Source organism: Heliangelus exortis, chromosome Z, assembly GCF_036169615.1.
Source record: "Heliangelus exortis chromosome Z, bHelExo1.hap1, whole genome shotgun sequence".
Lineage (NCBI taxonomy): Eukaryota > Metazoa > Chordata > Aves > Apodiformes > Trochilidae > Heliangelus > Heliangelus exortis.
In genome coordinates, this window is record NC_092454.1 from 3,091,996 (window position 1) to 3,107,250 (window position 15,255).

Sequence of the window (15,255 nt, forward strand, 5' to 3'; positions counted from 1 at the left end):
CCTCCAGCTCAATTCCTCTTCTCCCATCCCTTCTTCCTTGGGAGCAGAGCCCGACCCCCCCTGGCTCCAACCTCCTCTCAGGGGGTTGCAGAGAGCCAGAAGCTCTCCCCTCAGCCTCCTTTGCTCCAGGATCAACACCCCCAGCTCCCTCAGCTGCTCCTGGGCAGACTTCTGCTCCAGACCCTTCCCCAGCTCCCTTGCCCTTCTCTGGACACACTCCAACCCCTCAATGTCCTTCTTTTTCCTCAGGTTCCCAAAAATATACCCAGTTCATTTGTTGGGTCTCGTGTCTAAGTCCGTGCCCTGAGTCCCACCTCACCTGGCAGAAGGACATTATTTATCACTCCTCTTGCCTTCTCTTACTTTGACAATCCCACCCCAGAAGAGGAAAGATGTTAAGCAGTGGCAGGGTTTAGTAGCACCCACCTCCCCCCAGGGCCAGGAGGTTTTCTGCACAGGCTTTCAGGAGTCACCATGGATGCCCAAGACAACCCAGGGGAGGGTTCATGTTGAGAAGGGCACCACGAAATTTTGGACATCTTCTGGAGGCTGAATTTCTGGAAGTGAAGCTGCTGGCAGAGGAAAGAAAAGCAATGAACATCTTAAATGTCCAGCCAGCCAGAACATCCTCTGGTAAGCAGGTCCAGAACTGACCCCAGGATTCCAGGTGCAGCCTCCCCAGTGCCCAGCACAGGGGGACAATTTCTGCCTTAAATCTTTTATTTGGTGGAAATGTGGACTTTCTTGAAGGGGATTCTAGTCTTCTCAAGGGGTTGTGGGGGTGGCACAAATACAGGTTGAAAAGCTTACCCCACTCTGGTGGTCTTCTGGTCTGCATTCTGCCAGATCCAGACAAGGATTTCTGTGCTTGCCCAAGCTCAAGAAGCCCACTAGGACCAGGTGAGCCACAACCTGATATGCTCAGCTTCATTCTCACCTTTTCTGCCTGAGGAGGACTGGGTCTAGTTTAGCCTTCCACCAGTCCCACCATCTCTGGCAGGACCAGGTATCTCAGGAACACTGGGAGAGGCTGAAAGGAGCTGTGATTGAGAACATGAATGTTTGCAAATGTGGTTTTAGAAAGAGGGTTTTACATCCATGAGAATTTTCAGGCCCTTCCAAGGCTGCTCAGCTGATTTCTTCTCTAGATGAGAGGTTAATAGGTATATGCATTAATGTAATGACCTCTTTATTGACACACTTTCATTTCACTTCTCTTTAACCACCACGAGAGTAAAACCCAGAAGAACTGTTCAGAGAAGAGTGACTACATTTAGAAATGTAAAACAAACACCATTATGCGGAGCTCAGTAAAACCAGGTAATTAGTAAAATGATGTCATGGACCCTCTATTATTAATAGATGCATCCAGGACTTCTCTTGTTCATGGATAATTTCAAAGAGGTGTTTACAATGTGAATTGAATCTTTCTTTTCTTTAGAAGACATCTATACTTAAGGTATGTCTGTATCTAAATGTACCTTTCAAGTGTTAATAGGGATCAGAAGCAGCTGAGACCATAGAGATCTTCTCTTTTAAATACATCAAAACTATGTTAATCCCTCTCAGTGGTTTTCTGAGGAAGGCAATGGCCACCAGAAATAAAAGTGGGCTTTCAAAAAACAAAACCCCCCAGCTAATTATTTGAGCTGTGCATATGTGTCAAGGGTTTGTATTTCCAAAGCACAGACTTGCTAAATGAAACAATTTGGGATTGAGGATATTTTTTTTGGTGGATATTTTCCCTGATTGACTTCTTACTGCTTTTAAAAAGTAAACCATGCCAAAGAGGGGAAAGGAGAGAAATCTGTGTTGTTAGAGGGTGTGTGATTCAGCTGGATTTGGGCTGAATTGTTTTCTCTGAATGAAAGTGCCAGCTTTATTCACTAGATTGCAAATCCTTAAATGATTCCATTTTCCTGCCCTCATGATCATTGCTATTGATTACTTCGTGCTCTTGAATCTATTTTGTGCACAGCCCTTGTTTAATATTTAAGAGCCATAAGGAGCAGTGTGTTGTAATATTTAAGAGGTTAACTTACTGCAGAGAGATAAAGACACAGCTCCAAATGAGGTGGAACTTTGGCCCATTTTATGTACATTTAGGGATATACACTGCACAGTGACATAGATCCTGGTTTTACAACATGGTAAGATACTGGCTATAGCTGAGACCTTTTATTTTCACTAAATGCAGTGTCAAGGTGACTGGGGAGGTGATGGTGATCATAGAATCATGGATTGTTTTGGTTGGAAAACACTTTCAAGATCACCAAGTCCAACCCTTAACCCAGCCCTGCCAAGGCCACCACTGCCCCATGTCCCTCAGCACCACATCTCCAGGGCTTGGAAATCCCTCCAGGAATGATGGGGACTCCAGCCCTGCCCTGGGCAGCCTGGGCCAGGCCCTGACAACCCTTGCCAGGGAGAAATTCTTCCCCAGCTCCAATTTAAACCTCCCTGGCACAACTTGAGGCCATTTTTTTCTTGTCCTATTGCTTGTTCCTTGGGGAAGGAGACCAAACTGCCCCCAACCCAACTTCTTTCGAGGTCATAGAGAGGGAGAAGGTCTCTCCTCAGCCTTTTTTCCTCCAGAATGAACAAGCCTGGTTCCTTCATCATCACACCTCACGTGTCATCCTGTGGATCCTCCTGTGTGGGGAGCCCAGCCACATGTTTTACATCCCACATTTTGTTCATGGTAGTGTGTCTAATTCAGATGATCAACCAGCAGAAATGTGGCAAGCATCACGTCCTGCCTTGGCACTAACAGTTTGGTTTGCACCATCCTCACCAGCATGTGCAACCATGAGTATCTGCCAATAGGTATTTATTTCTCATGGCTACACAAGCTTTGTAAAGGAGGTGCCAGGTCAAAAGGCTGATGCAGATGTTCAGGATAGCAGAATTTTGTGCATGACTGACACTTCAAAAAGCCTCTAGAAATTCTCAGAGGTGGCATGGGAAAAGGCAACTTGATGTACCACCAGGTGGCTACATGCCTGCCAGGTTTGTTTGTGGGTACAAAAACCTAGTACAGGCATGGCATAGGCTAATTAAATATTTTCACCACTTTTTGAAGTGTAGTGGGGTTTAGCTGTCCCTCTGTGGGCTGCTCATGCCCTCTATCACTGGAGTAGGGGGCTGCCTGATACGTTTATTCATGTTACTCCTTGGGAATTTGGGGAAAGAAATGACTGTCATTTGACAGGGAAGCAATAAAGTAGCTTCAGGACAGATTTTTAAATGGTATTTAAGAGACCTGCTCAGTTTTCCATTGAACTCAGAGGTAATTAGGCACCTCAGATTTAGGAAATCTTGTCCTTGGTGGCTTGAGTGAGGTCTGGATTAATGCAGGGAACTGAATTTTTGTTTTCCACAGCCAAAGCAAGTGCTTCAGCCATAGGACAGGCTGTCCTGTTCATGAGTATCTTGGGTAGGAGTAAATCAGAGATTTTTATGAGGTTTATAAGGATGGTTTGGCATCTTTTTTAGGGCTGGAATGTGTTAGCATCAACAGAAGTCAGCGGGTATCCTGCTCCTGTGCCTGGTATACCAGTTTTCATAGCTGGTCTGGAAACTCATCTTTTTCTTGGCAAAACACTGGCCATAAACTTCAAAAGCTGCTGTGATGTCAGGTAATCAGTGTGTGAGTGAGGGTTACTAATGTGGGACTATAATTAAGTTTGTAACTCCTGCTTTAGTGGGAGAGTTGGACCTAATGATCTCTAGAGGCCCCTTCCAACTCTGATAATTCTGTGATTCTGTGAAACTAGGATGCTTAGGACAAAGGCCCTCAAAAGGAGTCCTAAAATGATCAGAAATAGAAATGAAAAATTCTCATCCATCCTCTTGACACTGTAATAAATTCAATGTCCATACAAGGGAGCGCATCATGTCTGCTTCCAGGGAGAAAAGAAGAAGGACCTGTGGGTTGCTATAAAGTTGTACATCATGGGATGTGACAAATTCCAGCAGAAGTGTCAGAAAGGAATAAATCCATGCAGAGGTTTTCATTCAGAGATCTGTTCCACAGGGTGAACCTTTCCACCTGGCTTAGGTTGGTAGCCAGCAGTGGCCATTCCCTACTTCACATGTTGGAGGTGTTGGGTGCAGCAGCCACAGCTGAAGAAGAAGTTGACCCTGGAGAGATCTTGGGCCAGCACCCATCCTTGCATGCAACACCCAGAGAGTCTTGGGCAGGTTGGAAACCACACCAACTTTTCTTTTCAACCCCCCAGGCCACCTCCTCCTTTTCTCCCAGGCAAACCAGTGCAATCTGCTTGGCGTGTGGTACGGTGTAGGTGCAATTAGATTCCATGCCATCCAGGGAAAGCTGGCATCCCACAGGAGCAAAAGAGATTTGCAGTTAGATAGTGAGTTATTACCACTCCTTAAAGCTGCAAGATCACTTGCAAGATAGAAAGTCCATCTCATAAAATGTCCCTGTAGTGCCACCCTTTCCTTCCACGGGCAACGCAAGCCAAGACCCTTGTAACAATTGTGGTGATGTGTTCAGCCATCCTTGTTGTGGATGGATTTATTCAAATGTGCTCCTTTGCTGGACTCAACCTACAAACCCCAAGGCAGGTAAGATTTGGAGCCAAATATGAAGGCCCAACATGAATTGTGTCACCCAAGCAAGGCTTAGGGTAGGTTTGGTGCCTCCCGCTCTTTCCTCGCTCTCCCACTGATGAAGAAACACTCCCAAAGTGCTTCAATGAAACTGTTTGCCCTCATTAAGCTGAAAATGGAAATATTGCTTCCCTTCATTGGAGGCACAACCACGAAGCTGCAGAGTTTTATTACCTTGGTCCCAGCTTCAAATCCTCCGAGGGGCTTCTTTAAGAAAGTTTAAGAGAAGTTCTACAAAGCGGCTCTCTATATAATCCCTTTTGTAAGCATCTAGGAAACTGCAGGATGGAAAGGTTGCCTGCCAGACCTCAGAAAGCAAATACTAATTCAGCAGTCTAGTCACTCTGTCAAACATTTAGTGTATCAGGGTTGATTGTTCCCTGGTAGGTATAGCTCTGGTATATCCGCCAGGCCTTTTGTCATGTTAACTGCAACCGATCAATGGATTGAGGTCAGGACTTCTGATGTAGGTGCAAGCTTAGAGGGAAAAAAGTCTCAAAGATTCATTTTTTCTCGTCTGGTAGCACTCCGGTCACTTATTTTTTCTCAGTTAGCCTCTGCTGCTCTAAAGTGGATATTGATCAGTGCTTTAATGCAAACCTGTCAAATTAATTTTGCAGAGCTGGGATATGACTGGCCTAAAATTGCTTCTGCATCTGTTCTCTGCAGCAAGCCTATGAATTTTAATCATGACCAGAATGGGCTGTTGGCTTTTTTTGTTAGAAACTTGAATAGGAAAGGTTTAAACTGTAAATGCCATGAAATGATGCTGTTTTGTTCTTTTCAGAAACTCATGTGGCTGAGGTCAAAGAAATTATTATGTCTCTGCATTCTTGTCAGATGCTTGGGGAGCTGTGAGGGGTTTTCTTCTTTTGCAAAGCAAAGCCAAGGTATGTAGTGAGCTTGTTAAACATTCCCAGGCCAATGAGGGAACAGCAGGCTTCGTGTTTCCTGCAATGCCAGATGCATTAGTATTAATGTACCATTTCCTCTCCAGCCCCTGCTCTGTGATCTGATTATTTCTGATAACTTTATCTCACAGGGTGGAGGGAGAGGCAAACTGGGAGGGGGGGGGGGGGGGGCAGGGGGAGGCGAAATGCAGCATTTAGTCCTTGAGTACAAATAAAAAAGAAATCAACTTGGAGCATCCTGTATACTACTGAAGGAGTGGTGTGGCTGTCACTGATGGGCAGCATCCCCACAGACTGGGGAAATCATAGAATTTTGGGGGTTGGAAGCGACCTTAAAGCTCATCCATTCCCACCCCCTTTCCATGGTCAGGGACACCTCCCACCAGCCCAGGTTGCTCCAAGCCCCATCCAACCTGACCTGAGACACTGCCAGGGATGGGGCAGCCACAGCTTCTCTGGGAAACCTGGCACAGGGGCTCAGCACCCTCAAATTCAACAATTTCTTCCTAATGCCAAACCCAATGCAGATGGTTACAGAGGTTTTTCTTCATCATACAAAGCTGCTCTTCATCACTTGAGCATGCCAGGTTCTGTTGCAGTGCTCTACAAAATTAATCAAGGTTTTTAAGCTTTGCTCCACACAGATGAGAAGACTTCCTCATACAAAAAAACCAACCAAAAAAAAAAAAAAAAAAAAAGAAGTGTCAGGTCTAATCTGCTCTGAAAAATCTGCAACAGCCAAAGACCATCCTTCACAATCCAAGCAGTGGCAATGACCGTAACCATTCGATTTTGTGCTGACTCTTTTAGAAGACAATTTGAAAGCATTCAGAGTATTAATTATTAAGTGCCACTTGATCTCTAGGAGGTAGGGGAGAATCTGAAACTCTGATCTGAGAGAGGGGAAAGCTGTCACTTGAGGCAGGATTTGAAGCAAACCCACGGGGTGCCCGGGCACATTCTGGGTCTCAGTTGAAGGAATGGTGTCAAATGGTGAAGGACCTCACACCTCTCCAGCTATTTCAGAAGACAATTTGTAACTCCTGTCAGCAATGTCAGCCAACAAGAACCATGCTTTTCCCTGGTGAAAAAACCTGGCAGAACTTGTATTAGCTACAACAGTGCAGAACTAGAGCAGAATGAGTGACCTGGGAAATTCGTGCTTTGGTCCCCTGCCCCATCCAGCTGTGTCTAAAATTACATCTTGTAGTAGTTTGCTGGTGGAAAAGTCCCCCATCAATGAAGTCCTCAGGAAGAATGGTTTCATGGAGGCTATCAGCTTTTTGGATTCAGTTTTCTGTTGTTTCTTTACAATTAATTTAAGACAATCACTGTGGTTTTATCTGCAGCCTTGCAATGCTCCTGAGCTGTGGCCAGATCCGGAGTTCAGAAAGGGGCATCTGAAGAGCAAGGGTGATGGTGGGAAATGGGAAAGTCCTTTGGCATCCTCATCTGAAATTATTAATGAAAAATCTACCAATCTGGGTATATGAGCACTGTAGGAGAGCCAGACCAGCCCTGACAAGCCTCACAGCTGCCCAACTGCACCATTTTTTGTGTCTGAGCAGACCTTTCCTCCTATAATCTTGTGGATCTCTGCAATCCCCTGCAGGCTGGTTGTGCCTGAGGTCCAGGGGGGGAGGTTTTGACAGTCAGAAAGCAGGCTTTCCCTCTAGAGACCTTCACCATCTCCTACCTCCATGGTATGGACAGGAAACTGAGCCCTTTGTTGCTCCATGATGTGTTTGAAAATGAAGTTCATGGTAGCTGAGTTGGGTGCAAAGCCATGTCAGCACATCTCATGAGACAGCCTGGATGGTCCCTGTTGGTGTTATTTGAGAACTTAATGAGAGTCACTAATTTTTTGGAGGAGGATATTCCATTTTGGAGTGACTCCAGTTAGGGTTAGATGGTGCCTTTGGCAGTACTGGTTCCACAGGCACAAAGAGAAGTGGTTTTTACATGCACTGATTCCTCAAACACACTTCTAAAGGCAAAGGGTGGTGTAAAAGAAACCCAAAAGCAAAGGCAGAGTGTTGCAGCAAAGACATCCATAGCAATTTTCTGGGTAGCTCTAACAGAGTGTCAGGCAGGGAAGTCAATGGGTCTGGGATGAGTCCAAAACGTGGGCCAGCTCTAGAGCAAAACTCAGGTTGTGGTAGAGCACTTCAGGGTTTGGTTATCTAGGAGCACAGTTGCTTTCCGTGTCCACACTGGATTTTATTTTTCCATGTCCATGTTTAAGAAATTTTGATTTCATTAAATTTGATCACCACCATAAAATCTAAAGGCATTTTAATTTTAATCTAAAGGCATAAGGAATTTCTTCTCCTAAAGTGCTTGCAACCTACAACTCCCTGAAAGAAGGCAATAGAGGGAGTTGGGCTCTACTCCCAAGTAACAAGCAAAAATGGCTTCAAGTTGTTTAGAGGTTTAGGTTGGAAATGAGGAACAATTTCTTACCAAAAGGGTTATTAGGTCCTGGCCCAGACTGCCCAGGGCAGGGCTGGAGTCCCCATCATTCCTGGAGGGATTTCCAGGCCCTGGAGATGTGGTGCTGAGGGCCATGGGGAAGGGGTGGCCTTGGCAGTGCTGGGTTAAGGGTTGGACCTCATGATCTTAAAGGTCCTTTCCAGCCAAAATGATTCTGTGATTCTATTTGCTTTGGAGCTGTCTGAAGGCTTCCAGTGACCTGGTTACAAGCACTGGGAGACTCAACATCTATAATACTTCAGGATACAGAAGACACAAGGCTCAATTTATCATCTTCTGTAAACACTGAGATGCTCAGAACGAAGACACTGGAAGAGGTGATGAGTATCCAGAGCTAAAAAGTCTCTGCTTATCCAATGCTGGAACTCAAGCTGTGCATGTGCTGCTTCCCAGATACTTGACTCATATGAAACACCTAAATTTTTCATCAGCTTTGACTTAGTTTGAACTCAGGCCTCCAGAGGTGAACCCTCACTAAGCCAGGCAGATAAAAAGGTGGATGGGAGATGCTATAAGGGTCTACCCCAACTCAACAGAAGATCCATCTCACTGCAGGGCCTGTGGGGAAAACTGCTTTGAAAGATATGAAAAGCTTTTTGTACATCAAAGAGGAAGATTAAAGGCTGTGATGATGGTCTGGTTTCTCCAGTGTTAGTGGCAATTTTTTCATGAGCTTCACAGGAGGGAAAGTTTCAGCCCCAGGCTTGTTATAGCTCCATAGAGACCATGACTCACTGTCCAGCAGGCATGTATCTTTCCTGTCTGGTTGAAAAGATTTGGATAAATGATGGACTCAAGGTTGTTGGCTAGGACAATTAGCAGAGGAACTTCTGTTCAGGTCAAACCCAAGGAAATTTTTTCCATTATTTTGATTAAATGCAAGAGAAGAAACATTTTAGGTCAAGTCAAGTCTGATTATATTGGTTAATACAGAATGAGATGCTTATTTCATAAGCCATTTAATATTTCTGAAATCTTAAGGTTTTGTTGAGAAAGAGACTAAAAATGTGATTTTAAAGTGAAAAATGAAGTAGTTTTCTCAAATATATCATTTGGACTTTTTTCTTTCTTTGTGTATACCCACAGTGCAGTTTTTCCTGACACCATGAATAAGTTTGGTCCCTTCTGTAAAATTATTTCTTGTCAAATATATCTATCCCAGCCATAGATCTGAGCTATAGCCAAGCAGCAAGAGTTCATTTCTCAGTCACAGAAGATGGAACTTCATTCCTCTGGCAGCTTCAACACGAAGAAAGCTTTAAAAAGGCAGCTGTTTCCAGGAGTGATAAAGGTGGGAATTGTTTAACTTTTTATTTGCTCTCAGAGGAGTGTATTGGAATTTCCTGCAACAAGGAGATCAACAGTCCATGTCTCTTTTAGGAAACAGATCTACAGTTCTAGAATGCTACATGCTTGGTTTAACTCCTCTGTCTTTGTCATCTACCTTCAGCTGCTGCATTTGGAGACCTCTGTTGTCTTCTACTTCTTCTTTAGATCTTGACCTCTGGAAAGTCAAACACCAGGTGGGCAGACCCTGAGCACAGGGACATTATCCTGGCTGTTACCTGAAGGCACAGAAGCAAAGGGCTCTTCCCCCAGAGTCTCATCTGCCAGAAGTGATTTATTCGGGTAAAGAGCGTTGTCAGGAAAAAGTGACAGGCACATGGCCACCTGTAGGTGCCAGGCTACACCACCAGAGAGAGGGTTTGTGGCAGAGGAAGACATGGAGTGGGTAGAAGTTATTACCATGAGCCTTAGGAGACGGGAATCACAGAATTCCAGACTTGTTTGTGTTGGAAGGGACCTTCAAGCTCATCCATTCCCAAGCCCTTTCCATGGGCAGGGACACCTCCCACCAGCCCAGGTTGCTCCAAGCCCCATCCAACCTGACCTGAGACACTGCCAGGGATGGGGCAGCCACAGCTTCTCTGGGAAACCTGGCACAGGGGCTCAGCACCCTCACAACAAAGAATTTCTTCCTAATGCCTAGCTTAAATCTCTCCTCTTCCAGTCTGAAAAGGTTGTCCTTCTCATATCACTCCATGCTTTTGTAAGAAGTCCCTCCCCAGCTTTCTCATAGCCCCTTTAGGAGTCACTTGTTCTGGAGTGAGAGGGAGCACCAGTGATATCTTTATGTTTCTGCATAAAAGTCATTGCCTTTTTCTGTAGGTCAAGAAAGATGTTGGAGGGCCCAGATGCTAATCCCCAGTCAGAAGTGACTTTCCTGTAGTTAGAGGAGGCTCCAACAGAAATGGCCAATTATTTCCTCCAGAGCAGCCCTGTTTTGTTTCCCAGCCAGAAAATACAAGCAACTCCCAAGTTTGGCATCACCCTCCCAACCCCACTGCCTTCATCTAACACCATCATTCTGAAATACCTGGCTTAGGTTCTGCCTGGTTGGTACAGTGCACACAGGGTGGTACTGATGGATTTGGCTCCTTAGGGGTGAGATCCATCTATCTTGCATCAGGGTGACACTGGAGGTTGTCAGCAGCTACCAGCTTGAAGGATCTTATTGGACTGTAAAGGTTGTGCATGGCATGATGGATAAGCACATCTTGGAATGCTGACTGCTAGGATGGACAGGACAAGACATCCTCTAATACACCTGCAAGAGGGTCTCTTGGACTTAAACAATGTCTCTTAAATCAAACCATTCAGCCCTGCTGAAGGTGGGAATTGGGAGGGAAAAGCTGGAAAAATAACGTAAGATGATGAAATAAATAAATATCAATAGTGCTTCTCTGTAAAATCAACAGAGACTTGCAGAGTTCACTTCCACTTGATATCAGAGGTGCCAATTTGGTGGGTTCCCTAATGGTCCAAATCAGAAGTTATCTTGTAGTCTGGTTTGCTGGATTGCAGCATGGCCCACTCATGAGGACTTTGGTCATTCTTGTGCGTAAAACACTTTGTGCTTGGCATTGCCGCAACCGATGTTGAACACCCTGTGGTTTACATGCACATTGAGCTCATGTTGAGCTTCTCATTACCAAGAACCCAAAGTCCTTCTCCTCAGAGCTGTTATTAATCCACTCTCCACCCAACCTGTAATTGTGCTTTGTCTACACTGATAAAGAAAACTATTGTGAGTCAGCAGCTCCAGCTGTCACATCGTGTCATGGTGGTGAACACACTGTGTGAGATCCTACCATGCTCCTCCTGACCTTGCTTTGCTTCTCTTCACTCCCAAAGCCCAAGGTTAACTGATGTCCTGCAACTTCCATCTTGTCATTGACAAAATTTCCAGTCATGGATATTCAAAGTTCAGGGTCAACAGATATTGGAGGCTCCAGAAGTGGACATAGTTGTCCAGGTGGAGCCTCCTGTCAGGGTTTAACACTGCCCAGCAATTAAACCAAATCATTAATAGATGCTCTCTATTAATCCCCCTCCCATCCCTGATAAAGAAATCCCCATTACTCACAGCTAATGTACAGGGATTGGAGTCACCTGCATATTTGGACTGGGTAACTCCACACAGTCCAATAAGATGGGTTCTCCCTCTCGTCCACCTGGCTGGCACATACCAGGTACCCTGAATACCAAAGGTACAGAACGACTGGGTTAATCTCCAACCCTGTCAAATTTCCAGAGAAAGAGGTCTGATTCCCACTCAGCAAAGCCATATTGGTATCCTCCCACTGGAGCTGGAATTCAAACTATTCAGGCAAATTAGTCGAAATTTGAACTGGGCTTGAGCTAATTAGCTTGGGCCCCACGTTGGGTGCCAATAAGTCTGTCAGGGTTTAAAAATCTGTCAGGGCTTAACACTGCCTGGCAATTAAACCAAATAACAGATGCTTTGTATTAACCCCCTCTCTCCTCCCTGATAAAGAAATGAGAGAGAATAAGGGAGAGAGACTGATGGGTTGGAAACTAAACTACACAGCTTTAATGAAACAGTAATGATAAAAAGGGAAAATTACTAAGTATATACAAATATACAGGAAAATTGACCCCACGTTCCTCCCCCCTCCTCCCAGTAACTCTCACGTCACCACCGAGGCTGCAGGGCAGCCCTGGGAAAGTCCAGGCTGGAATCCTGGGGTCAGCAGCAGTTGGGAGCTGGAGGCAGAACACACAGATCCAGGCTGGAATGGATCAGGAGCACAGGCAGAGGAAGGGATGGAATCCTCCCAGGATGCTGAAGCAAACAGGGACAGGAAAAGAAGGGGAAGCAGGAAGGGGTTTGACCCTGGTGATCCCTCCAATTTATCCTGAGTATGAGGTGTATGGGATGGAATACTCTGTTTGGTCAATTCTGGTCATTTCTCTTGTCTGTTCCTCCCCAAAGGAGGGTTTCAGGTGTGACCTCTTGACTCCTTTTCTCCTTCTGGAGGGCAAAATGTTCCTCAGAGCTGAGCAGTGCCCTTGGTTCTGCACACCAGTCTCCAGCAGTAACTATAACCATGGAGTGGGCTCAGTCCCAGCAGCAGCCACTGACTGAGAAACTTGCTGTTCATTTCAGCAAGTGCAGCTCCTGACAAGAGACTGAGCTGAAAGCAAAAGTCCAAGACAGAAAATCACCTTTATCCCGGCCCAAACCAGGAGAGCTCCCCAGAGTGGAGCAGATGGGGACAATGCCCTCCCAGCTCTGCTGGGGATGCAGCCCAGAACATGGTGCACATTGCCATCTCATGTTGAGCTTCTCATCCACCAACACCTCCAAGTCCTTCCCCTCCAAGCTGTTCTCAACCCATTCCCTCCTCAACCTCTGTGCTTGGCATTGCCGCAACCAATGTTGAACACCCTGTGGTTTACATGCACATTGAGCTCATGTTGAGCTTCTCATTACCAAGAACCCAAAGTCCTTCTCCTCAGAGCTGTTATTAATCCACTCTCCACCCAACCTGTAATTGTGCTTTGTCTACACTGATAAAGAAAACCATAATCAGACACTGGCTGCTCAATTGCAGTAGAGGTCCCAAGAAGTAGAAAATCTCTGCCCAGCCAAGAACTACTGCCCCATCAGTACACAGTGCACAGAAGAAAACCAAAGCTATTGTGGAGGGAAGTCTGAGGAGCACAGGATGCCAGCACAGTTCTAAACTTAAGTCCTACTTGGGACTTGCTGAGGACCATGTGGGGGTGAGATTTTTAAGGTCTGGGAGGTGAGATTGATGTGTTTGCTACCCAATGGTTATCTCCCGAAAATCCTCCTTCCTCAGCTCTAGGGGTGATAGCCACAGGGATAGAGGAGCCCGTAGGAAAGCAAGAGACTGTTTAAATCTGCTTTTTGATATCCTGAAATGACATGAAAAATCTCTTTTAGCCTTGAACGCCATCTTCTACAGGATGTTCACTGCAGAGGTTTTAGTTAACCAACTGCAAACGGACAAGTAGCCAGCTGAAAATGGACAATTACCCACTTGAAAATGGACAGCTAACCAACTGCAAATTAACAGTTAACGAGCTGAAAATGGATAATTAACCAACTGCAAATGGTTATGGTTTTGGACATAAATGTCACAGAGACAGAAGGATGTAAAGAGGATGCTGAGGGGCAAACAACCACCTTAGTAAGAGGTAAAATCTCTGTCATGTCTCAAAGAGAGTTAACTTTGGCTCATGTGGCTTTGTGGTGGAGAGTGAATCTCAATTTGACCTCCCTGAAATTGAATATTCACTTTAGCCTAGATTCGCAAAGCTATTTGTTAATGCGCACATGCAGGGCTGTTTTCTCCAGGGTTTTAAAGAAAAAACTCATTTCAATGTAAAATTCACAGGATCAAATTGAAATTTATTTTGAGAAGAGTTAACATTGTTGATTTTCAGGCTCAGACAATCACTTCCATGTCAGATTGTAATTACAGCTTTTTGTGCATCAGCTGCATGCGTGGTATGGAAAAAAAAGCAAGATAATGCTGTTTCTTTCAGCTCCAGAAAGGACCTTTGTGTTGTCCTTCCCTGTAAATCCCCCAGACTGAAAGGAAAACAAGTTATTTCTTTTTACCAGGCTGCCAGGATGAGCTAAGACATTAATTGCATAAAGATACTGGTCTTGCCCAAAGTTTTGTTTGATTTTTATTCGCAATTGGCTGCTAGGTCTCTGTGTCACATTTTCTTTTCCCTGCAGCAGTTTTCACTGCCATTAAAATCTTGCTTCTTTTTAAATAGCAACATTAGAATATTGCAGTGCTGACCTTAATGGTTTACAGCATTCAACTGGAGAGCTTAAGTCTCTGAAACAAGGCTATAACACACAGTAAAATTTATCTAAGGAGAACTAAAGTCTCAGAAGATGACTAACAACCCTGGTGTAATTTCAACATTTTTCTGTACCTCTATAAAGTCACAGGATCAAAGACTGGTTTGGGTGGGAAGGGACCTTTTAAGGTCATCTAGGCCAACCCCCATGCAGTGAGCAGGGACATCTCCAACTGGATCAGGCTGCTCAGAGCCCCATCCAACCTGACCTGGGATGGTTCCAGGGATGGGGCATCTCCCACCTCTCTGGGCAACCTGAGCCAGGGTCTCCCCACCCTCAGTGTAAACAATTTCTTCCTTATATCTCATCTGAATCTCCCCTCTTTCAGCTGAAACCCATCACCTCTTGTCCTGTTGCTTCAGGCCCTGCTAAAAACTCTCTTGAAGTATGGGAAGGTTCCACTCAACCCCTTGACTGTGCAGTGGGTTGGAGGGCTGCAAGAGCCCCATGCAGGCATTTAGGACTGGGACAGGCAGGGATTTGGCACAAAAGAAGACCCCATCCCCGACCCACCACATCAGGCTATGGAAACAGAAGATGATTTCATGCTGGTGGAGCATTGCAATGCTCACTGCAGAGCTGAGGGCAAAGCTTTACTGAGTCAAGAAGGACCATGCCTTCCATTCACTTTGCTCTGGTGTGCAGGGCTATGCAAACTGCAAGAATGTGGAGAACTAAATATCCCATCTTTAATGTTACTTAATATTTTATTAGGTTAAATGGACACACATTTTGTACTTTGTAAAACAGTCAGCAGGGATCAGCTATTTTGGCACAGCAGCAAAAGGAGAAGACAGTGGGGCTCATATCAAGACTTAGCCAACTGCAAGGTGTTCCCAGTAACCAAGATGTTATTTTTTTTTTCTTAGGGAACATTATCTGTTGGGAAAGAAAACAGATTGTCAGTGAACCATGGTGTTGTTTTGGTGTTACAAACCCCAAGAAGGATGCTCAGCTACTGCTCCCCCAAAATCTGGCCCATATAGAGCAAATACTGAAGCCATC